We start from the raw sequence: 26,533 nt of genomic DNA, 5'->3' as shown, positions 1-26,533 counted from the left end.
ATAGTGGCTAGAACTCTGGCCTGGAATCAGGAAGATGAGTCTTCCTGAGTTTAAATCTGGCCTCAGACACGTACTAGTTGTTTGAACCTGGTCAAGTCACTTAAGCCTACTTGCCTCAGTTGCCTCATCTGTAAAAAATTAACTGGAGAAGGAAATGGCAAACCACTTCAAAATCTGTCAAGAAAATCTCAAATGGGGTCATGGAGAGTCAGACAAGACTGAAACAAACAATAAGAACTGACTATTTACCAAGAATTTTATTGTAGTGAACTTCTACCATGAAGTTATATCTGGATCTGTGATAGTTGGGGTGCAGTGAGAAATTTGAAATTGCAGTCATTTTATAATCAATTTCAACAAAAAGCTGATCTAGTTTTTATTTCAAAATTCCACTTAGTGGTTACAGTTTCTACAACCCTTTTTCACTTTCTTAATGTAAAATCATTATTATGATAATTTGAGGCAATAAAATATAAGGTCTATTTTGTTTTGGTCTTTATATTCCAAACACCTAACATAGTGATTGACATTACGTACTTGCTTAGGACCTGCATAGTACTTTTTAATAAATCCTCAATGAATGAAGCAATGAAAATTATTGATAGATAAGAGCATGGGACTTTCCTCTTGGCAGAGCTTTAATATAGGTAAGAATCCCTATCCAATCCAACTGAACAAATATCTACTTAGCAAATACAATGTGCAAGGTTCCATAGTAGGTGATGGTGACTCAAAGGTGAAATAAATCATTCCTGTCCTCAAGGAATTTACATTCTATTGGAGAGAAAACAAAGAGTAAGCAATGCCAACAACTAAAGAAATTAGGAAAAAAAAAACACTTCTAATTCCTAGTACCTTAGATAAGATTTTTAAAGGTCACTAAGGGTTACAAAAGAAGGAGTTGTGGAGGGATTTTCAGATATTAGGGAAAGGTAGTCTATGCAAAGGCATGAAAGTCAGAAGCTGAGTTTTGGAAATAGCAAATAAACCAATTTAGCATTAAACATAAAATTATTATTATTTTTCTTTTTTTGAAATAAAGAATGATAATTCAAGTGCTCAATTTTCATATTTCTTATAGCTTTCACTGAAATCTGGATTTAATTTGATTGAATTAAGGTGTATTAATTGCCCATAATGTGCCAAACACTGAGGTAGGTGTAGAGCATATAAAGAAAAATAAAGTTTGTTGTCATCAAGAGTTTATATAAAAATTTGTGTTCCCTCTCTACTAAGGTTCATTTCTAACTATAGATGATTAGACCAAAAGAAAATGGAAAAAAAGGAAGTCTAGACAAAGACAGAGTTTGAGGATAAGTGGTGAGCTAGAGGTTTTAGAGAAACTATGAAAAATAATATAAATCTGATACAAACACTTCAGAAGCCATATTTTTTTCTAGTTGAAAGATTAAGGTGAATCTTGACAGTGCAGGTACCTACATTAGATATTTTGATGGACATGTAAATTGTGATATTTCAGGAAAATTGCTTTGCCTTTATGCAATAGCTCCTCAATTAACTGCATATATTTTTGTCTTTAAACTCTCAGTATCAAAAATATAATTTGTTTTCCTTTATCCTCATTCTGTCCCCAACATATACAACATAAACTGACACATACATGCATGCACACATGTACACAATGAATTTGCACATACACACACTTGTTATCAAGGGAACTAAAATATAAAAAGGAAACCTTTCTAGCAAGGAAGACAGTGATCCAAACAAGGCACTTTTGTTTTTCTGCAACCTTGGGAATTCTGATTGTGGAAATTAAATCTCCTACCCTCAAAGAGGATTTGACTTGGTTATGTCATGAATTCACTCCAATCCTGCTCCTAAATTCATTGTATTTCCCCCTTTGAGCTTTAAATAAAATAAAATTCTATCCTCTGCTTTCCCACATGAATCTTTAATGAAATGCAACATGTTTATAAAAAAGGAATAATTTGACAAAAGCCCAGAAAATGCAATGAATATTCAGAAATCCAGGAGTAATAGAGTTTCATAAGATAAGAGTATAGGTAAAGAATGACATGATAAAAAAAAAATTGAAAATTTAGGCAAGTACCACCAAACTGTGGAAAGCCTTGCATATCAAGTTAAAAGGTTATATTTTTCCTCATGAGGTAATCAAATGCCACTGATGATTTTTGAATAGAAGAATGGCATAACCCAAACTATGCATAACAAAGACAATTATGGAATGAGTTTAAATGATACAATGGAAGGAAAAGACATTGGAAACAGAAAGATCTCTTATAAAATTGTTTCAACAGACCAGGCATTGAGAGACTCTACTAGGGCTATGGCTTTAGAAATAGGAGGGGGAGTTAAGATTCAGTGTTCATGCTGAATGTATAGGAAATGGCGATTAACTGGATATAAACTAAAATCATAAAACAAAAATACCAGGGTCAGAAGGTGGGGCAGTTTTATGGGAGGGAGGAAAGTAACATGATTTTTTTCAGTCTTGTTGAGTTGGGTGCCACTGGGAAACTTGGGGAAGAAATGACATTCATTGTAGGTAGCTGGAGTCAAGTTCCATATTTGATCAAAATTGGTTTAGAGATGATATCTAGTCATGAGAGTTCATGAAATTGCAAGGGATGAGTGGAAAGGGAGATGGGAGTAGTAGTCAAGAAGAGTAATGGAATAGTAAGGGGTCAAATGGGGGAAAAAGTTCTAGGACTGAGGAGATCTGAGTTCATTTTTGAGAAAAAGCCACTGGTGAGGATGAGACTAAAAATGAATGGATGAGACATTTTGGTAAGTTCCAGGCTCCATTGTGGGACAAGAACAGGGAAGGGATTTCTATGACTACAATTTCCATTACAATTAAGATTAAGATGATAACTATGATGATAATTATGATGATGTTGGTGATAGTGATGATTTGACAGGAGCCTGAAGGGTGGAGGGGTAGTTTGGCTTTCTATTAATTACTAATTAACCAAATTGCTTAGACAATTTCACTCTAACAGATATGGCAACATCTCAGTGTTGGAAGTTTCCTTAGAGTCCTTTTAGTCCAACCAATAGTTGAACCAGAATCCCATCTGGAAAACGTTTGAAAAAGGCATCAGCATTATCCTGAAGGCCTCTAGTGAGAGGGAATAGACTGCCTCCTTGAAGTGTCCCATTTTCTTTTTGACCAGATTTAATTGTCAGAAATCTTCTCACTCCTCTAAGTCTAAATCTGTAAATTTAATCCAAAAGTCTTGCTTCTACCTTTGGAGGTAAAGAGTATAAATTTAATCTTTCTTATAGGTACTACTTGAAGATTTGTCATATTCCTCTATAAGTCTTCTCTCATCTTGGCTAATAATCCCAATTTCCCTTAACCAATCTACATATGCCATGGTTTTGCAGCCCTCCATCATCCTAAATGCCTTCCTATAGATCCTTTTCATTTGGTCAATACTCTTCTTTCTATGGGACCTAGAATTGAATACAACATTCCAGATTGGGGTCGAGGTTGATCAAAGCACAGTATGTAAGGACTCATATCTTGAGTTATGGACATTACTTCTGACTATGCCTATGAAAAGCCAATTTAAAAGTAATATTTTGGTGAACTATTGTGAATTTTCTATTGTGATCTAAACAAATTAAGACTTGTAGCCACATGCACAGTAATTTTCCTTCTTAAAAAGTGTTCTTGCTGTTATATAGTTATAACTCAGCTTAAGGCTCTTTCTACATGTGCAGTAGCAAAATCCTTAATAATCATTTCAATTTACTTTGTAATTTCAAATTAACTTTCCATTTTTAATTTCAAGTTATATTGTATTTACTTCTCTACATAAGCATCTCAAGGAAAATATAAATTTCTTAAGGGCAGGAACTTTATTTTTCTATTTCTTTTTCTCTTTGTATCCCTGGTGTCAAGGGCAGGAACCTGAATGCAGTAAGCACTTGATAAAATATTGAACGTATGACCCTGGACAAGTTATTTATTCTTCATCTACCTCACTTGTTCCAACTATAAAATTGCCATTATAATAACATCTACCTTACAGGGTTGTTGTGAGAATCAAATGACAAAATAATTACAATGTGCTTAGCATGGTACTTGGTGTAGTGTAGGTTTTTAAATAAATCCTTCCTGTCCTCCCTTCCTTGTTCTCTCCTTCTCCTCTTCCATCACTCTTTTTCTTCTTCCTTCCTTCCTTCCTTCCCTCATCTATTTTTATTGAGACGAAACTGTTATATTTGGGGGAAAAGTCACTTTCAGCACATCATCTATCACATACTGTTTATGCGACTATTAACCAGTTACTTAAACTCACGGTACCTCCAATTCTTTAAAGCTGTAATTCTCAGAGCAGAAGTTAATTTGCTTAAACAGGAAGGAGAATGTTCCCCACTAGGAGTTCCCTTGTTGTTCAGTTGTTTTCCAGTCATGTCTGACTTTTTAGGACACCATTTGAGGTTTTCTAGGAAGCGACATTGGAGTGGTTTTCCATTTCCTTTTCCAGCTCATTTTACACATGAGGAAACTGAGGCAAAAAGGTTAAGGAATTTAAGTAGAATCACAGAACTAAGTGTCTGAGGCCAGAATTAAACTCAAAAAGATTCATCTTTCTGACTCTAGGACCAGAGCTCTATCCACTGTGCTACCTAGCTACCAAAGGACTTCCCTACTTGGAGAAAATAAGAGATGGAATCCATATATATATATATATATATATATATATATATATATATATATATATATATATATATATATATATATATATATATATATATATATATATATATTACACACACACACACACACATATATACATGTGTAGGACTAATAAATGCATATTGAATGTTTGCATGTAAGCATGTTAAATGATGAATACAAAAACTCAAATTTGTTTTTCATTTATTTTCCAAAGCAGTATTCCTATGTGCTCATATAGATATGCCAAATTATAGCGTGTGTGTGTGTGTGTGTGTGTGTGTGTGTGTGTTTGCAGACAATTCACACCAAGGGACTTAAAAGTTGACATTTCTTGTGGTAGCTAGATAAAACTAGAATTAGCAAGTTACATTTGAGTACAGGAGATCCCAGTTTTCACTGGTCCAATTTTAAATTAACATTAAATGGATAAATTGTTTGTTCAGCTTTTGAATTTCGGGATATGTGCATTAGACCTTTAAAAACTTATATTTATAAAATCTAACTTTCCAGGGGATGTACAACTTCAATCTCCCTCCAATCAGGATCAATTCTAAGTGCAAAGAAAGGAATAGACTGTAATTATAAAGTTGTTTAGCACTATTGAATCCATTCATGGGCTGATGCTTGGGGTTCCAGCTGCATTATCAAAATGTAGTGGCTGGCTCTTGAATTTTTCCAAAGCAATAAGTGAGATCTCTAAAGGACAACAAAGGAATGGGAAAGTAGCAAGTTTTCTGCTGCTGGAATGAATGCAAATGGCATTTCCATTCATTCCATTTGCAGCAATCTGTCACCTTTTAGTTTCTCTTTTGCACAAAAAAATGGGGGATAATGCTGGCAATAGTAATGGCATAAGTGGACAGGGCCTGATCATTAAAATGTTTACCATTTCCAGAATGATGCCTGCAGATGTTACAAAATTGAAACTGGATAGGTGTTAGAATTGCTGCCGGTTTCTATTCATTTGAATGGCAGCAACCCAGAACTCTGTTTTATGGTTTCATGTAGAGGGGCAATCCATTATCTTTTTTTTCTCCCTGGGATCAAATAGCATTTTTGTGAGGATTACATCCCTGTGGAATGCTGCAATGCAACCAATACTAAGAGGCTTGAATGGTGAGCCTATTTCCAAATTCAACTCCATTTCAAATGTGTAGTTGACTTGGAAATTGAACTCTAAAATATAATGTATTTTTAAAGTTTTGAACAGAAAAAAAAATCTTCCTTTAAAATGAGTATTACACAAATCCACTGGAAATCTAAAGTAGGAAAAGAAATGTGTGTATATAATATTTAACTATCTTTAGGATCATTTCATATTCTTAAACTGCTTTATGCATTCCAAATTTGCATCCTGTGTTAGGCTCTTTGTCAGCATTTTTTTTTCATAAAGAGGGAAAAGAATCATAAAAGTTTAAGTAGCTTTTTTCCCTCCCCAAGATCAACATTTTACTATGTTGATGATTTGAACTCCATCATTCCAGAACTCCCTGTTGAACTGAACTGAAAATATCACGTATCAGTGTGGGGTTATGAACAACAAATGTGTCATGTATGAAAGGCAAAGAACCAGCTTCAGGAAAGCAATGAGTCATAGATGGCCATTTAGCAGTAGAAAGGTAAGTTTGCTGGGTAGGGTGCGAAATGGGATTATAAGGTGGGGTGGGTTCATAGAGAAATTGGGAATCTGGAACCGTCAGTCTTCAGTGAAGATAGCATATTGATACCAATGCTGTGATGGCATTCTTACTTTGTTAAATTTGTGGTCTAAGGAGATTATTCTTTTCCAACTAAAGCATTTCAATAAAGAAAAGACAAAATAGCAAACTTAGTCAAAGTCTGAAATGGTTTTAAACGACTTTATAAAAGCAAGACACTGTGGTTTTTTTCCCTCTTCTTTTTTTAGCAATTGCTTCTTAACAGTGACTATGTAAAACAGTTAACAGGGAAACAGCAGACAGCTGTTCTCTTTTGAGCAGGACTTGACTATGTGTAAGCATTCGTATCTGCTTTTATTTTTTATCACACACTCCTAGATACAGCCTGCTTTTCATCTCCCTGATGGGTCTCATCAATTCTCACCTTAAGTTGCAGAATTGACCATGCCCTGGGAAACCAACCTTTGATTTCTACTGAAGTCAGGAGGGTCGAAGTGCCCATTTGTCTTGGAAAGAAATGTCCTTAATTAAAAGATTTCATGATGTTGCCTGCCTGTTCTGGACCATTAGCTTATGTGTGTCCTTCTTGGTTCTTGATTGCCTTCTTGGTTTTTGACCCATGAATTTGTTTTGACTTCTGATAACTGCAAAATTGAAATAATCTGCTGGTCTGATGGTTTGCCTAGAACTTGAGAATTATGATTCTCTTTCATTTCCCTAACTTTCAACTTATTGCTCTGCCTTTACTTCTTCTTTTTGTATACTTCCTAATCTTTTATTGCTAAACAGAAACCTTGTGACATCTTGTTTTCTGTTTTGGTTTTTTGTTTTGTTTTATTTGTTTATTTGTTTTAATTCTTATGTTCTATTAATTCCCTAGACTTTTTCCTATCCGGCATTTTCAGGGATGTATATGATTTCCTAGCCCTAACTTTCAGCCAATTCATTGAAATTTACTGCAGCTACAACTCTGGCATAATCACAAAGAGGAGGAAGAGGTTCTTTTCTGGTCCTCTGAGTTCAATGAATTCTTTCTAAATTCCACTTTAACATTTTTTCCTTAGAATGGTCATTCCACATTCATGAACAAAATAAAGGAAATGGCTAGGAAGAAAATTCAGATAGATTACAAGTATATTAATGATTAGAAATACCACCCCGCACACACATGTATTTATTTCAACAATAAGGACAAAACAATTATTTAAGGCACATAAAAATAGAAGCATATAAAAAATCTATGCTCCAGACATTACTGAAGAACATTTATCTGCTCTGCTCTATCACCAAAATCACAATTTCAGATCATGAAAAAAATATGAACAATAGGTAATATCATTTTAAGACCAGCAAAATACCAACAAATGAACAGCTAGAAGTGTAGAAACTAAAATACGTGTGTGTTGGGGTGGGAGGGAGGGAGTGCACAGGAAGGGAGGAAAGGGAAATAGGTATTTTGATAGATCAGAATCTAAAATGTTTTCTATTGTCTCTGCTATCCTGATTTTTCTAGCTTGATCAGCAATGTGAAATAAATTACACACTTGAAGCTGAAGTCTTCTCATTTTGCTCTGGCAAGTAATTTCAAACAAGTCAACCTGAATAAAATAAAATAACCTTTCACCTCCTCTTGCTTTGATTTCAGCTATTTTATATAAAATGGTATGAATTCTTATGACATATTTGAAACTAAAGTGTCTTGTTCTGGAATCTCAGAGATCTACTTATTCAAAATTAATTAATTCAAGAAATATTTATAAAGTTCTGTTCAATCAACCATCATTATAACATGCATTCCAGGTTTCAGGGACTATGCTAAGCACTGAAGTTTCAAAGACGAAAATGATACAGAGAATATCATTTTTTTGTATATACAGTAGTAGATGTCATAGTTCCTGATTATATGGAGTGTCTAATTAATAGGGAAGCATTATACATATATAAATAACTAACAGAAATATTATACCTAATGATAAATATATATATATGAAAGATGAAGAAAGATTGTTAATTGCTATTCCTGGACTGAAGAAACATAAAAACTTTACTTTCTGGGAGAATAATGCCTCAACTTGGAAGAAAAATTTCATTTAGGCTATAAGCAATGTTTTGGGCAGCTAGATTGCTCAGTGGATAGAGCATTGGGCCTAGACTCAGGAAGTTGTTCTTCAGTTGTGTCTGATTCTTTGTGAACACATTATAGGGTTTCTTAGCAAAGATATTGAAGTAGTTTGCCATTTCCTTCTCTAGCTTGTTCTGACAGATGAGGAACTGAGGCAAACAGAGTTGAGTGACTTGTCCAGTATTACACAGTCAGTCAGAGTCTGAGTCCAGCTTTGGATTTGTAAAGATAAGTCTTCCAAATTCCAAGCCCAATTTTCCATGAACCATACCACGTACTGAATTCACATCTGGCTTCAGACACTTACTAGCTGTGTGACCCTGGGCAAGTTACTTAACTTTTGTTTGCCTTAATTCACTAAAGAAGGAAATGGCAAATTACTCCAGTATCTTTGCCAAGAAAACAGAATGGACAGTAATAGTGTATTGTGGTCTATAATTCAAACAAGATTAAACAACTGTGAACAACAAATAAGCAATTAGTAAGCATTTTTATAGGTCACATGTGGAGGGGAGTGGTCTTCATGTTTAAGCAAAAAAGCAGTAAGTAATTCATTTTGCCTGGAGATGAAAATAGATTGAAGAATAAAATGAAGTAAAATTTGAACATAGTTTGACAATGTGTTTTTATTTGATGAATCCTTCTGCTAAAAGAGAGGGTTCTATCCCAGGAAATCATTGGTTAGTGACAGTGATGGGAGAAAGAATTAGTAAAACCTTTTGTCCAGAAAACATGGAAAGCTTTGAATGGCAGATTCATGATTATGAACTTTCTTCTGTGGAAAGAACGGAGTTATTGAAGAGTTTTGAGAATAGGAATGACGTGACTAGCTCACTTTATAAAGAATATTTTGCTAATAGTATGGTCTGAGGTTGGATTTTAATTCAGGCCTTCCTAAATCCAGTCCAGGCATTCTATCTATTGTGCACCTATTTACCAAAGGAATTCCTTATTCTGAGGTACCCAAGGATTTAATCAATCATTTATATGCAGATCAATGATTGTTCTGTAAATCCAGCACCAAGGGGAGGTCAACTAAGATTAGGCTTGAGAAAAGTCCTTCGGATTTCATCATCAAGATATCTAAATGTTCTCATATATTAGTAAAGCTGATTTAAAAAAAACAAGTTTAAAAAAGGCAGGTAACCAAATTCCTGCCAAATGTTTTCTAGTACACTAAAAATAATAATATAATTGTATCATCTACTACCTACCTCCAGATTGCTCCATATTGCACAGGATGAGGTGGTCTTTATGCCATCTGATATGTTAAAGCATTCATGGATAATTGTTCTGGAGTCTTTTATTTAAATTATCCTTGGAAGATAACATTTTCTATATCCTATTCACAGAATGTTATGCAAGTAACATTCTTTGACAATCTGCACAGGAGTGTAGGGCTTCACTAAAATTTGCTGGATGCCAAATGTGACCTAAATTGTCTTTGGGAAAAGAAAAAAAAACATAAGCCCAATTGGAAAAGGTTCATTTGGCATCATTTGCTGTAGTTTGGCACTCAATAGTATCATTTCTAAAGAATGATTGCTTAGTGTAAAGTTCTTACAAAGTTAGCTTTCTAGTTTTATCAGTTGTTGTTTTCTTTTTTCCTTTCCCTTAGGAGTAGAAGCAGAGGCTGCTCTAGGCAAAACTGTCAAATAGGTAAAGCTTGTCTTCATTTTCCTTTTATCTCATTCCTTTTTGCATTTATCATTATTATTAGTAGTAGTTTCTCCAGCTCCTCAGGTGTCCAGTGGTTTTCAGATCTAGAGAAAGGTTTTGATCATATTCATTCAAATAAGATTATTATTATAATCTGTGAATTAATGTACTTATAATCTGTGGCTGGACAATGTTTGTTTTATTTTTCTTAAAGAGAGGTGGCTTCTCTCTTTATTCTTGGCTGAACAATTTTAAATTCATGGCTAAAAATGACCTTCATTACCATAGGTGGTGTGAAAATGTGATATACAAATTAGGGCTAGATATATAGATTTGTAGTCATCTTCACTGAGATAATCACCAAATACATGGAATCACATGATTTCAGAAAAAAAGATAAATGATAAAGAAGGGAGAGAAAAGACCTTTGAGAAAAAAAAAACCTATCAAAGGTAGGAATGGGTGAAAAATGAGAAATTTTTATACATTTATTTCTGTGTAGGTTATCTCAAAAGAATGCAAACAGAGGTTAGAGTATTCAATTTTTGTCATTGTAACTGAAGTGCTTAGCACTATATCTATAAATCAGTAAATTATTAATAATTGTTTTGTTAATTGAATAATAAAGAAGACTGAGTAGTGATCAGAAATTTACCAGAAAAACAGGAGAGAGCATTGTCTTGGAAGTCAATGACAATGATATGACATGGAAGTGATTAGTGTTTAATATGAACTATATAATTTTTGCAAGTTAAATTAGTAGATCCTAGTTGAATGAAAAAAAAAATAAGGTATAATCAAATATAATCCCATTTGTTAAATTATAACCAACATCCTTTCCTTTTGTTTCATTATTTAATTAGTCCACTCCTAAACTTTGTCTGTTTTTTTATGTCCAAAGAGTTAATCACAAAATATAAAATCCTTAATCATACTTTATGTGAAATTTACTAGCTTTATTTTAGTAATTGGGCAGCAAATTATTGATATTTTACAAGGATTTTAATTTGAGATGACAATATTGGGGATGATATCTGTGATTTTGATAGATCTTTGAAAAATAGAATAATTGGTATGGATGTATAATGTAGTATGCATCTTGGAAGCCAGAGCATGGGTTCTTGAGTCATAAAGTGAAAACTTGACCTCAAAAGGTTCCATGAATACAGAATAATTTGTATGATCTTTGGCAAATAACTTAATCTCTATTTGCCTCAACTATGAACTGGGGACAATAATAGCAACTACTTATTAGAGTTGTGAGGATTCAATGGGACAATAATTGTAACAGTTCTTAGCTAAGTGTTTGGCACATAGAAAGCGCAATAGAGATATTAGCTATTAGTACTATATTGTGTTTATGATTTAATACAGAGAAATACCTCTACTTTTGTTATTTCATCAAAATGGGACTAAGTGAACATGCTGATAAGGTGAAGTGATTTTTTTTTTAAAAAAAATAGGAGTTGCTGAAGGGAACTCAAACTTGATGACTTCAGTTTACTTACTTAAAAAAGATAACCAGATCACCTTCCATTAAAGACAATAGAGACTGTGACACCAGTACTAAAGATGGCCAGGAATCTTTTCAGGTCTTCTGATTGTGGATTTGAACAGCAACAATCCTTAACAGAATAATATAAGTAACAGTTTATGAGGAAGATGTTTGAACATATATAAGAGGAGTTCTTTTATTAGTCCATTTTCTATAAGGGGATATAGAAATAGAAATTTTTAATAATTTAGGGGTTCAAGAGTCAAAGTCCAGAGGGTATTGATGATGATGATGATGATGATGATAATAGGGGGCAGCTAGGTGGTGCAGTGGATAGAGCACTGGCCCTGGATTCAGGAGGACCTGAGTTCAAATCCAGCCTCAGACCATTTACACTTACTAGGTGTGTGACCCTGGACAAGTCACTTAACCCCAATTGCCTCGCCAAAAAAAACAACAGAAGCAGACAAACAAAAAATAAGAAGAACAAGAAGAAGAATACTTTAAAGTATTTTAATAATCTTAACTTTTAAGATTTTCAATGTGCTTTATGAATATTATTGTAATCTCATGAATACCCTCAGAAGTAGCAACTAATTTTATATCCATTCACAGATGAAAATACTGAAGCAGTCAGAGGTTTAGTGCCTGTGTGACCCAGAGTTGCACAGCTGGTAAGTATCTGAATGCACATTTGAACTCAGATCTTTACTCTAGGCCAAGATAAAAGAGATGTTTTCATATGTGTGTGTATGTATATATACACACATACATAAATATACATACATGTTTGTATAAATGTATAAAATTCCACATATGTGTATATATAAATGTCTATGTCTTTCTCTATATGTGTATATATTTCTTCTGTGATCTTATTCATTAATTTTTTTTTCTAAAAGGCATTCTTTATGTTTCATCAGACTACCAAAAGGGTCCATGACATGAAAAGGCTAAGATATCTTTTAGATCAAATACAAAGTATGCATTGATGTATAGCGAACACTGACACCATGGGTTCTCTTTTTTTTTTTTTTTCCTGGGCAATTCGGTTTAAGTGACTTGCCCAGGGTCACACAGCTAGTAAGTGTTAAGTGTCTAAGATCAGATTTGAACTCAGGTCCTCCTGAATCCAGGGTCGGTGCTCTATCTACTGTGCCACCTAGCTGCCCTCAGGGGTTCTTAATTGAGCGTTCCACTTGACACTAGACCTCAGTACCATTTGCACATGTCAACAGAAAGACTGCTAGATTTGGTATCAAAAAAACTTGATTTTAATACTGAATTTGTTGCTTGCTTCTTGTGTGGTCTTAGGAAAATTACCTACCCTTTCTAATAGTTTCTTCATGTATATAAATATCTGGTTGTGCTAGATGACCTGTATTATAATAAAATATGTACGTCTATGATTCTATGAATGTTGACAATAAAAATAATTTTACATGATGCAGTAGGAAAAACAAACTATGAAACACTAATATGAACTTTAATTTTTGCTTGATTTCTCATAACTTGAAGAGAAAAGGAGAGTAAGTCCTTCATTTTAGTCTATAGCCCTTTAATAGAATATTGGCAAAAGACAACAATGAACTGTTAAGTTTGTAATACTTTCTGAAACAATGCTGTCAGATGGGAGACATCTGGTGTGTATTATTAAGCTATACATTACAGATCTCTGTAAAAATCAGAAGGTAATTAGGCGAAGGAGATAAAGAAGTAAAAACCATGTTTATTGAAATAAGTTTGCTAAGAAATAGGAGAAAAGTTGCCAGAACAATCTGTTCAGCCAAAATATTACCTTGAAATAACAAACCACACAAGGTCGGGAGATTTTAATGGACTTTTGTTAAAGAATGTGGTCTGTGAGAGATTGCCCCGTCCCCCAATCCAAGATGCTTGGTTTTTCAAATATATAGAGAAATGAGTTTTTCTTACCAGTTTTTCCTTCAATTTAGCTATTTCTATGTCTAGAAAATAAATGGATCTCCAGAAGGATGACTACACTGCAATTTTTAGCTCATAAGAAATTTACAGTTTCATATCTTTTCTAATACAATTACCTGAATCATTTACATTCCTGGATATAACTTCAGAATCAGTCACTTTGACTTGCAGGTAATGTCATTTAGAAAGGATCAAGATGGTTTGAAAATCCTTCTGTTATGAGGAATTCATTTTTGAAGGGCCGATATTTATTTTTAAGAGATCTGAACATTATGGTTTTTTAGAAACTTGGCACTTGGTAGAAAAATCTGCTTTGTTATTATAAGCATAAAGGAGAAGTGTATAATCCTTATGCTAAGAAAGCCAGAAGAGTATGCTTTTATAGTCTGCTAAAACTATCAATTTCTTTGAAGCTGCTTAAATCTATCACTTAAGTTAAAATATGCTATATCTGCAATTGTTTTATTATATTATTTTTAAAATTATCAGTGACTCAGTATTTAAGAAAGGAAATGGATCAGTTGCCATCAGAAATAGAAACTTCATATTCATGGTCACGTTTTAATAAAGGCAGACTTGTTTCATTTGATGTTTGAAGACTGAATAAGTATAACAGTAAACATCATGAAAAGGAATGTCTCAAAATAAGAAACAATAGATTGAAAGTAGAATGAGAAATTTGGGCTAATTGCATTAAAAGTAAGACCTGAATGCCTGAGTTTCAATCTAACAACTGCCCTTACTGGATGATATAACTTGAGCATCATTTGGGACCTATTTTGTTTTGTCTAAACTCCACTGACTAGTTGCACCAGGAGAAGGTGTTGGGTTGCTAAATACAACAAATTGTGATTTTGTAGACCTCCTAAATCCTTAGTGTCTTTTTGGGGCTCTACCTGGGGCCAGGAGAAGCTATGGGTGCATACCTTCATGTCAGATATTTTAATATGAATTGCTTTATTGTTGTTACTGTTCTTATGGCAAGAGTAAAACCATATAAGTTAAGTATGTTCTACATTATTCCTGTGAGAAATCATTTCTATTTGCAAATGTTAGAAATTAAAACCCAGTGAAATTGAGCAAGCCAGGAGTATTTAGGTCAAGATCAGTAGCTGGGGACTCTGAGGTAATTTAAGTAAACCCATACTAATCACACTTTTTCTACTAACAAGATATCAAGACTTCCCAGATAGAAGCAGAGCTGTGGATAGGTCAGTCAATTTCTGAGAATCAAAGAGAACTTAGCACTTTTAAAATCAGAGTAAATCACATTACCATTACTATGAGTATGGGACTTCCCAGATCTGGATTCTTCTTTTACTAATCTCATCAGTGCTCAGGAAATATGAAGCTGAGGAAGAACAAAAAAACAAAAACCCCCAAAACAAATAACGCAATTGGTTTCATGAAAACATTTTTTTTCGAGGGAGACAAGGTTTGTTCTACAGATATGACATGATCAAAATTACTTTCTCAGTTTAACTTCAAAAATCACATACCATGGAGTTCAGCAGGGATTCAATGTTCCTTCATTGTAAAAGCTCATATTTAGGGGCAGGCCAAGTGCTTCAATTGTATCTTACAAATGTATCTTTTTTCAAAATAAAGCATAGGGTAAGGGACTGATGATCTATCAAAAGCAGATGGAGAGAGAAAGCATGGACAAGAATGGCAACATAAGAAGTCATGGATGTGTGGCCAACTGTACCAGATGAAGTAGCAAATTCAATGCAGTATAACAGCCACCATACATATAGCCCTTCTGGGTCATAAAACAATTAATAAATATTAACTAATTTGAATCAGGCAACTCTGTGAGGGAAAGAATAAATATTATGAATATTATGTGTATTTTGCAAATAAGAAAACAGGCTTAAGGAAGTTAAGCCCCTGATCTAATACCATCCAACAGAGTCCTGTAGTTCCTACAAAATTTGGATCCACATCCAGTTATCTTTTTCCTATAAGAGAGAAGATGCCTTGAGGATGTTATATCAGGTAGGCCTCATAGTACCTCTCTTTTTTGAGCTAGGTAGAATTTGGGTATAGAGTGAACTTGGTATGCAATGATTGGAAGTTTATTAGTGAAAATTGAGATTAGATTTGGACAAAGAAGTAAAAAGAACACAGTATCATATTCAGAGAGGTTAACCAAGAGTGGACCAAAAGAAGTTGTTGACAAATATAAAACGAGAAAGGATGAAATTGTTTTTTCAATTTGCCTCAACATTTAACTCATACTTAAAGACATAGGGCCATATTTTGGAATGGTCTCCCCTAGCCTTTCATAGTTTAGATCCTAATCCAAATGCTGATCACTTCCTTCTGCATTTAAATCATGCCTGCCTCTGAATTATTGCTCCTTTAACCAACTGGTTTCTGTCTTCTCAATACAAAAACAAAACAAAACAAAAAGCACAGGAATGACGAGTCTTATATTCCAAAAGGCTGCTCATTCTGGGTACCAACTGCATGATTCTGTTCTCCTGAACAATCAAAATAATACAGACAGATGAATGAATTAAAAACAAAACCTACCTTTCTAATAATCCAATTAACAAGATGGCCTGAACTACAACACACACACACACACACACACACACACACCTGATATTCTGGAAAAAAATCTAAATTTCTTTATGAAAAAATATATACCATTTTGAAAGGATTTGACAGACGTTCATCCCTCCTTTTATCCCCACTTTTTTCTTCCACTTTTTCTTTTTGGCTAGGCCTTGGAGTGTAGCAAGGAGTATAGAAGCAGGCATGGGAATAGCAGGAGTAATATCTACATCTACATCTACATCTATATCATCTATGTCATCTATATCTATATCTATATCTACTTCTCTATCTGTATCTGTATTGGAATGATTGGAATGATGCCACCTGCTGGAGACTTACTGTAGAAAAGCTCCGCCATGAGGTGAAGGCCTCTGAGGGCAAGCCATGTGGTCAAGGTCCCGAAGTGATATTTGCTTGTGGGTACTGTCTATCAAGGTAACCAGCCAATCAATTTGAGGAGCATCCCATTTCTGGGAGCAGGACATGAAGTAGGAAGCAGACCCTGGCAGAGGGTTTCTGTTTCTTTTGGTTCCTGACCTCACCATGGTGGGTCAGACGAGAGGGTCTCTTAAAAATAGTTAAATTTTTGCCTTTCTCTCTGATACTATTGCTCTGTAATAAATACTTAAACACTTAAATACTATTGCTAAAGCTTATAATTTATTGGTGACAACTCATTAGATTTTGGATAGTTTAGCTAGAATTTTAGCCCCTTACAGTATCTCTATCTCTATATCTATATATAATCTATATCTGTATCTGTATCTAAACCTACACCTACACCTCTATCTGTGTGCATATATATATCCCTATATATGTATGGATACATATATTACTATATATGTCTGTATATCTATATCATTCTATATGTATATATGTATGTGTATGTCCATATCTATATCTATCTGTTTCTAACTCTATATATCTCTCTATACATATCTACATATATGTCTAAATCTACATCTATCTATCTATCTATCTATCTATCTATCTATCTATCTATCTATCTATCTATCTATCTATTTATCTATCTTCTCAGAATTCTTTGGGGTGAAAGCATTTGGCAGAAAGTACCAAGTATGATTATTGAGAGTATGTTGGAGGGGCAGCTAGGTGGTGCAGTGGATAAAGCAACAGCCCTGGATTCAGGAGGACCTGAGTTCAAATACGGCCTCAAAATGTGATACTTACTAGCTGGCTGACCATAGACAAATAATTTAATCCTCCTTGCCCACCAGAGAGAAAGAGAGGGTGGGGGGAGTGAATGTGAGAACCAGGGTGCCACCTCCTGATGAGAAGTATGTGACTAGCATCCTGGAAGTTGCCTGGCATCAAGAAGTTGCCTCTATTCAAAGAACTGCCTGTAAGTCATGTCAATCAATGCTACCAGCCAATTAGCTTGGAGTTCTGTGTGGGAACTGCCCCTCTTCCAGTCCCACAGGAAGCTTCCATTCGATTGAACAGGGAACCTCTTTGGTTCAGAAAGGAGTTCATGGTAGCAGAAGGAGGAAGGTACCAGGTTTCCTAATTTTTGGAAGTTCACTCTCTTGGATAGCTAGGTGAAGATAGCTTTCTCTCTCTCTCTTCACTAACCCCTAATATACTTTAATAAATGCTTAAAAGTCTAAACTGTTGCTGAATTTATAAGTAAACTTTAGCTAATTCTCCCCACATACTGGGTGGGGGGCAATTAAGGACACACACGTTAGATTTTGAACATCACAGTTAGTAATAATCTTATTGAAGATGGAGATTAGAGACATCAGATACCCAACTACTTTTGGGTGAATAGAACATGTGCAGGAGAGGAAGCAACAGTGGGAGCAGCAGAAGAACGTGGCAGTGACAGAAACAAAGAGGGGAATGAGATGGTGGACAACAAAGGGGCTGGAATGTAGGGAGGCAGAACTAGATCCAGCCATAGCACCAATGTTTGTGTTCCATTCATACTAGCTTTGCCTTATGGTGCTATGAATTTTGTGATGGACTCAAATGGAACCAATTTGGTGGTAGGTAAAGGATAAGGAGAGGAGGCTGAATAGAAATGACATTTCTTTGCCAGTAAGTTAATTTTTTCACTGCATTCCTAGCTATATGATGAAGGAAGGCTCTGTTCTTTGACTGATGGTTTTGAATTAGACAAGGATTAGAAAATAACTATGGAAAGAAATAGGGAAATAGCTATTAAAAGTCCCGTGTTCATTAAACCCCAGGATTCTATCTTCTACTTAGCCATAAATATTGTCAAAATAAAACTGACAGGACAAAATCTTACTTGAACCCAATGACAAATTTTAGATGTTTATTAACTTTTTAAATGGGTTAAATTAAAACCATGAGATATTTGTTTATTGTTTTGTTTTGTTTTGTCTAAATCAAGAAGTTAGGGTTATAACTTCAAGCAGATGAAATCTATTTGTTACTAAAAGAAAGAAAACAATTTGCTGGTGGAAAATTTCTTTCTTTCAGTACCTATCTGTGGAAAGGGTAGTCATCCTGCACTAGCTTGGCAGGAAGAAGGGTCCAAAACATAGGAGTTACACAGTCAAGCTGAGATTTAATGATATTATTAAGTGGTTGATACAACTCTTGGAAACAGAGATGAGAGTTGAACAATACAATCCAGAAAAATGATACAATTTTGTCAGGATGAGTAGGCACAGGTAGAAGCATCAGGAGACTGTCATATGGATATTTTAAAATGGGGCATCAAAGGGGTAATCATTGTGAGAAGTAGCATTGACCAATGCACAAAATTCTGCAGTCACAATTGAAGTTGAGTATCATCAATATCAAAACTTCTTAAACTGTGTGTCACAATCCCAAATGGTGTCATGTAACTGAGCGTGGGAGTCATGAAATATTTGGCAGAAAATATTTGATTTGCATACCGATTTTATATACTTATATACTCAGGGTTATATAAAAATTTCTCTGGTAAAAAGGCATAGTGAATGCAAAAAAATTAAGTTCTGGTCTATATCGCCTCACAGTCAACTCAAAATCAAACACTTTAATATTTTCATCAATCTATAATGGGGTGACTGACTTGAGAATCATAACCACTTTTCTCCTTTTCTCTGGATATGGAACCTAATCAGAATTTATGCTGGTTTTTTTTTTTTTTTTTTTTGGTGCTTTGTTACAATGGCCTGGATCCTGAGTTAATCAAGAGAGAAGGGTCCTCCAGCTTGGCCCATGGCCAATCTGGAAAACCAAGGGGACTCTAGGCTGTCACTTCCATGCCTTTGGACTATAAATATTTGATCAATTACTCCTGGGTGACTTATGGAGGGCACTCAGTCTAGTTAAGTGTTGGATTACACTTTAGCTCCAGTTTGGTCAAATTTTTATCAATCTGGAGGTATCTGAAGTTGAAGATTCCAATGGCTTCTAACAGACCTATATCCACCAACTCTTCCATGACTGTGCATGTATCCAAAAAGCTTGTGTTACTAGGAATCACACTGCCCTTGTCATCCAGTAGTGGTGTTGGGAAGAGGGGAGAATTCTTCCCAGCATTAAATCCTGTGGGGGTAATTAATAAGGTAAGAATCTAATCTAGTGTCAAGTCACTCAGAGTTTTTTGGCAGAATGACTTAACTAAGCCTTTCTCATGGTATGTGCACCAAAGTTTGTTGAAAACGATGAGGTCCTCCTGTTTGACAACCTTATCATCTTATCATCTTTTGGATGGCCTCATCTAATTCATTCTCACTCCAGTAGTCATGGGCACAATTGATCTGGCAGTTGTGATGCTGTCAATTATCAGTTGCAGACTTCACTGAATTGGTTACTTCACATGAAGGGGACTTACAAGTAACCAGGCACAGGATGAGAATCTTCGCCATATTGCTCAACATGACATTTGAGCTTTACAGAATGCAATCTTGACCATAAATATGAATGTTGCACCTGACATACATAACCTGATGCCACTTGCAAATTCATTATTAATTGAAAAGGAAGGCATAAAATTATTCATTTGGAATTCAAGATCCCCTATTTTTTTCTGTTTAAATTTTTTTTTCTAAATTATATGTAAAAACAAATTTTGACATCAAATTGTTTAAAACTTTGTGTTCCAACTCCTCTTCCTCCCTCCCTTCCAACCCCCAGCCCAAGAACTCAAGCAATTCAATATAAGTTATACATGAGTAGTCATGGAAAAAAATCTACATTAGCTAAATTGTGAAAGAAAACAGATAAAAACAAAACTTCAGATTAAGGAACTGTAAAAAAAAAATATGCTTAAATTTTTTTTTGTAAGATCCAGGGAGTCCCAAACCCAAATCTGGCCCCAGACATGACATTCCACCCTGCTTGCCACAGAAAAACACAAGGATAAAAAATATAAATGCTTTACAGATATCATCCCTTCAAATTCATTTCAAACTTCTTTACTCTAAGTGTATTCCTTTCAGCTACCATAATACTGAGAAAGTTCTTATGAGTTGGAAGTATTATCTTCATGTATAGCAAAGTAAACAGTTTAATCTTTTTTAAAATAAAAGATATTTATTTCAACTAACAAAAACATTGCTATGATATTTAGGGGCAAACTAAAGATAGCGGCTTATTGCTTCATGTTCTTGGCAATAGAATTAGGGTAAAATCATTCATAATTATTTTGCTAAATGATGGTAGGAAGCTTCTGCAAACTGTTCTTAGAACGAATTCCAGTTTTCTTCTGAATTCTTCTCTTTCCTTCAAATATTCAATTCACACCTGTGCCCTCTGTCTAAGTCCTTTTAGCTACCCTAATATTGAGAACATGCTTATGAGTTGGAAATAATATCTTACCACGTAAACAGTTTAATCTTTTAATATCCATCATGATTTGTTTTTACTGTGTACCTTTCTATGCTTCTCTAGGCTCTCATATTTGAAAGTCATATTTTCTTTTCCATTCAGGGCTTTTCATCACAAATGCCTGAAAGTAGTCTTTTTCATTGAAGTCCCATTTTTCTCCTGAAAGATAATACTCAATTTTTCTGGGTACATGAGTCTTGGCTATAGTCCCATTTCCTTTGCCCTCTGGAATATCATATCCCATGCCCTCTGATCCTTTAATGTAGATGCTGCTAGGTCTTGTTTTATCATTATCATAGCTCCACAGTATTTGAATTCATTTTTTCTAGCTGCTTGCAATATTTTCTTCTCAGCCTGGGAGCTCTGGAATTTGGCTATAATATTCCTGGAGGTTTTCCTTTTGGAATCACTTTCAGGAGGTGATCTGTGGATTCTTTCAATTTCTATTTTATCTTCTGCTTCTAGAATATCAGGACAATTTTCTCTGACAATCTCTTGGAAGATGCTGTCTAAACTCTTATTTTTCTGATGATTTTCAGGTAGTCCAATTATTTTCAAATTGTCTGTCCTGGAATTATTTTCCAGGTCAGCTGTTTTTCAAAGGAGATATTTCATATTACCCTCTATTTTTTTTTATTCATTTGGATTTGCTTTACTGTGTCTTGGTTTCTAATACAGTCACTAGCTTCCATTTGTTCAATCCTAATTCTTATACAATTATTTTAATCAGAGAACTTTTGTATCTCTTTTTCATTTGGCTTTTCAAGCTGTTGCCTTTTTTATGACTCTCTGCATTCTCATTTCTCTTTCCATTCTTTCCTTTACCTCTCTAAATTTTCCTTCTATTTCTCCTACTTTCTCTTCAAAGTCCCTTTTGAATGCTTCCATGGCCTGTGACCAATTCATATTTTTCTTGAAAGCTTTGGATGTAGGGGCTCTGAGGTTGCTATCCTCTTCTGAGGATGCATCACAATCTTCCTTATTTCTAAAGAAACTTTCTATTGTTCTCAACTTTCTTTGCTTGCTCATCTTGTCATTTTTTGCTTGACTTTTAACTCCCTTTTACAGTGGGTATCTACTTTTAAGCTATACTGTCCCAAGCTTCAGAGATCCCCAATTGTTTCAGTTTGAGGGAAAGCAGGTTTTTCTCTCACCTGGCCTGTTCTCTGGTCCAAAGATAACCTCAAGCCAATCTGCTAGTTAACCAGCCAGCAGAGTGCTGTGGTGGTTTTTAGATTCCAATGAGCCTGCACTCCTCCCCACCTGAGCCTCCTGCCACTCAGAATTTCTTTCTGGTCCTCTGCTGGGATGTGACAGCCAAATTTCTCCTTGGGTCCTGCAGACACCCCCAGCCAGCTGTTCAGCCTTCTCACCTGACCATAAGCTTTGTTCCAGAAGATGCTATTGCTGCAGCTGATTCTAAGGCTCAGGGGTAAGTTCCTCTGGTGCAGCATGTATGGGGTCTGTGCTGGTAGAAATGTGGGGCTGGACTATTTAAGCAGCCCAGCACTGCCTCCTTTTATCTGTCTTTGTTTTGTTTTTTGTTTCTTTGGTGAGGTAATTGGGGTTAAGTGACTTGCCCAGGGTCACACGGCTAATAAGTGTAAACTGTCTGAGGCTGGATTTGAACTCAGGTTCTCCTGACTCCAAGGCTGGTGCTCTATCCACTGATCCACCTAGCTGCCCCCTTTTATCTGTCTTTGGCTGTAAAATAATCTCAGCCCATCTTTTTGTTGGTTATTCTGCCTCAGGGGTTCTTTTATTGCTGTTTTGGGGGTAATTGTGTCAGGAGCTCTGTGCATTTAATGTCTTTCCTCCACCATTTTGGCTCCACCCCCCAAGATCCCCTATTTTGTTCAATCTCTGTATTAATCATTGTGGGTAATCATTCAGTGCTCAATATAAATTGCAATCATACTTTCACTTTTTCATCTTGTGAATATCTTGCCTTTATCTTCTCATAAATCTTCTACAGAGGGATGACCCAACACACAAAAAGCCTTTCTCTAAGATATTGACTTTAGGGGTCTAAATGATCTAATATATAGATCACTGGACTTGGAATAATAAAGACCTGAGTTCAGATTCTGATTCAGACATTTAATTCTATGACCTGGGTTTAAAGTAACTCAACCTTTCAGTCTCAGTTTATTTATCTGTAAAATGGCAATAGTAATAACACCTACATCACAGAATTGTTGTTAGGATATGTAATATTAAATATATATATATAATACACATATTTATACATATATATACATATATCATATTTTGTAAACTTAAATGATAGTTATATGTTATCATTAAAATGATAATGATGATAATTGCATTAGAACAAATGGCCTGTCCTGGTACCATTTTCTCTTGCCAAACCACTGGCACATCTGCATGTAATGAATATTTTTTAAATTCTTTTTAGGTGCAAATGTAGAATGTTTATTGTGTAAATAAATAATTTAGAAAGACATGGAAAGATCTACTGTATGAACTAGTGAAAAGTAAGACTTATTTTAGGAATACATTGATGATACTGAGTAATACAAGTAGAAGGGACCATAGTAATCTTGTCCTTCCCTCTCATTTTATGGATGAGGAAATTCAAGTTTTACAAGCATCTTTGACCGAAATGAAGATAGAGCTGTATTCATTTTGGTGTCCATAAGTTTAAATTCTGACCTTCCCAAAAAATTAGGTACTGAGACAGAGTTACCTCTCTTTCATGGGCCATCCTCCAATAAAGGAAGTTGTTTGGGAAATACTTACCTTGATTCTGTACTCATAATTAAGATCTTTCCTTTTTCCTATTTATAGCTAGAGAGCTTAGTAAGAAGTATTTATATGACTAACCAAAAGTTGTGGACTAAAAACCCACGGGTATTTTTTTTTAGTGAGGCAATTGGGGTTAAGTGACTTGCCCAGGGTCACACAGCTAATAAGTGTTAAGTGTCTGAGGGTGGATTTGAACTCAGGTACTCCTGACTCCAGGGCTGGTGTTCTATCTACTGTACCACCTAGCTGCCCCTCAAGGGTATTTTTTAATTGAAATCTCTTGTTAATCTATAAAACCTTAGCATCCCTATTGATGGAATGATATGAGAGAATCAGGAAAATTTCCAATTTATGACCAAGATTATTATTCTCTTCATGAGATAATGATAGTATAGGTGACATACACTAATGTTTTAATGGTAACAACACAGAAAAAATCTATGCCATTATCTCCAAAACTTCAGATGAAGTTCCTCCCCTAAAACTTGTTGCTGAAGACTAGATACACCCTGCCATAATAGTTACAACAAAAGATTAAATTTGTAGGCAAGGGAAAGAAAATTTATGTCGGGGGGGGGGGCGGATAAAGAGGGACATGTGGAAAGCAAAGAATCTCATTTCCTATAACAATATATCTTGTTTTTAATCCATTGACTCTTTACTTCTCATCTCTATTTATATCTTATATAATTATAATATTTTCTCTTAGCCTAGAAATATTTGTATTGAGTTTCAAAACTACTGAAATATGGTTAACTATTTCTAAGCCTAGTCATTCATGCATTCCACAAATATTTACCAAGTGATATCTCTGTTTAATGCATTTATTGTACTGGCCATCAAACTAAAGATGTTTGTTTCTAAAAGACAGTTGACAAAGGCTAGGAGCAGAGGCTCGATTGGTGCAGAGAAGTCAGGAAGTTGCATGAGCTTTCCTGTGTTTCCCTCAAAAATAACATTAAATCAAGCCTCTAAACAGATTCTGGAACTACAGGACCTAGAGAAAGACAGAGAAACAATCCTCCTACTTGACATAATTTAGGAGACTTCAGGAAAGCTCTGTCTCACCTGGGCAAAAGGGGAGGGTGGCTCAGCAAAGTTTGACACAGCTGCAGGTTGACACAGTTACAGCTCAACATAGCTGTGAGTGATGCAGCTGAGCGTGGTGAAGCTGAGAGTGCTAAGAAGCTTGCTACAGTTACCCCTGTGTCCTAGAAGGAGACTTCAACTTTATAAGTTTAAAAATAGGATAAATTTGAGTAAGAAACAAAAAAGGACCCTTACCATGGACAGCTTCTATGGTGAAGGGAAAGACCAAAACACATACTCAGATGAGTTCGTTAAAACGTCTACAAATGAAGACTCAAGGTGAAAGATGATCTTGTCTCAAGACAAAGAAAGACTTTTTTAAAAAGCTCAAAAAGGCTTTTAAAAACTGAATGAGAGGGGCAGCTAGATGGTGCAGTGGATAGAGCACCAGCCCTGGAGTCAGGAGTACCTGAGTTCAAATCCGGCCTCAGACACTTAACACTTACTAGCTGTGTGACCCTGGGCAAGTCACTTAACCCCAATTGTCTCACTAAAAAAAAAAAAAAAACTGAATGAGAGGGACAGGTACATGGCAAAGTGGATAAAGCATTGACTCTGAATTGAGGAGTACTTGAGTTCAAATCTGACTTCAGGTACTTGACACTTACTACCTGTTTGACCCTGGGCAAGTCACTTAACCCTCATTGCCCCACCAGAAAAAAAAAATAAAACCTGAATGAGAGACATAGAAGAAAAAATGGAAAAAGAAATGAGAGAAATAACAGTTACAGTGGAAAAACAAGCACAAAAATCAAATGATGAAAATAATTCTTTAAAAAATACAATTGGCCAAATGGGAGGAAAAATTGGCCAATTGGGAGAAAAAAATGGCCAAGTGGAAAAGGAGGTGCAAAAGCTTACTGAGAAAAATAATTCCCTAAAAATTAAAATTGGACAGATGGAAGCTCCATGAGGCACCAAGAATCAGTAAAGCAGAAACAAAAGACTGAAACAATAGAAGAAAATGTAAAATACCTCAATGGAAAAATAACTGACCTGGAAAATAGACCCAGGAGAGATAATCTAAGTTTATTGGACTACCTCAAGCCATGATCAAGAAAAGTTTCTAGACAACATATTACCGGTAATTATAAAGGAGTACTGCCCTGATATTGTAGAATCAGAGGAAAAAATCATCATTGAAAGAATTAATTGGTCACCTCCTAAAAGAGATACCAAAAGGAAAACTTCAAGGAATATTGTAGCCAAATTCCAGTATTACCAGGTGAATGAGAAAATACTGCTAGAGATGAGAAAAAAACAATTTAAATGTCATGGAGCCACAGTCAGGATTGCACAGTATCTGGCAGCTTCAACATTTAAAGATCACAGGGACCCACCACTTCACGTGCCTGCAAGAGGATTTCATAGAAATGTGGAAGGTCTTACATGAACTGATGATAGCTGAGAGGAGCAGAACCAATAGAACATTATACATAGCAACAGCAACATTGTGTGATGAACAACTGTAATGGACTTGGCTCTTCTCAGCAGTGCAATGTTCCAAAACAATTTCAAAGAACTCATGATAGAAAATGTTCTCAACATCCAGAAAAAAGAACTGTGGATTCTGAATGAAGATTGAATCATACTGTTTCTACTTTTTTGTTGTTGTTGTTTTCCTCTTTTTTGAAATTTCTCCCTTGTTCTCTGATTTTTCTTTCACAATATGACTAATGCAGAAATATGTTTAATGTGATTGTACATATATAACCTATATCAGATTGCTTTCTGTCATGGGG

General features: G+C 35.1%; 1 pseudogene; it reads right to left on the bottom strand.

Moving 5' to 3' along the window:
- Positions 1–15,451: 15,451 nt before the first annotated feature.
- On the bottom strand, positions 15,452–23,713 carry LOC122732112 (annotated as a pseudogene).
- Between the last annotated feature and the right edge of the window lie 2,820 nt (positions 23,714–26,533).

This window comes from Dromiciops gliroides, chromosome 6, assembly GCF_019393635.1.
Source record: "Dromiciops gliroides isolate mDroGli1 chromosome 6, mDroGli1.pri, whole genome shotgun sequence".
NCBI lineage: Eukaryota > Metazoa > Chordata > Mammalia > Microbiotheria > Microbiotheriidae > Dromiciops > Dromiciops gliroides.
The sequence above is the reverse complement of the archived record's forward strand: the minus strand, read 5'-3'. Positions and strand labels throughout refer to the sequence as shown.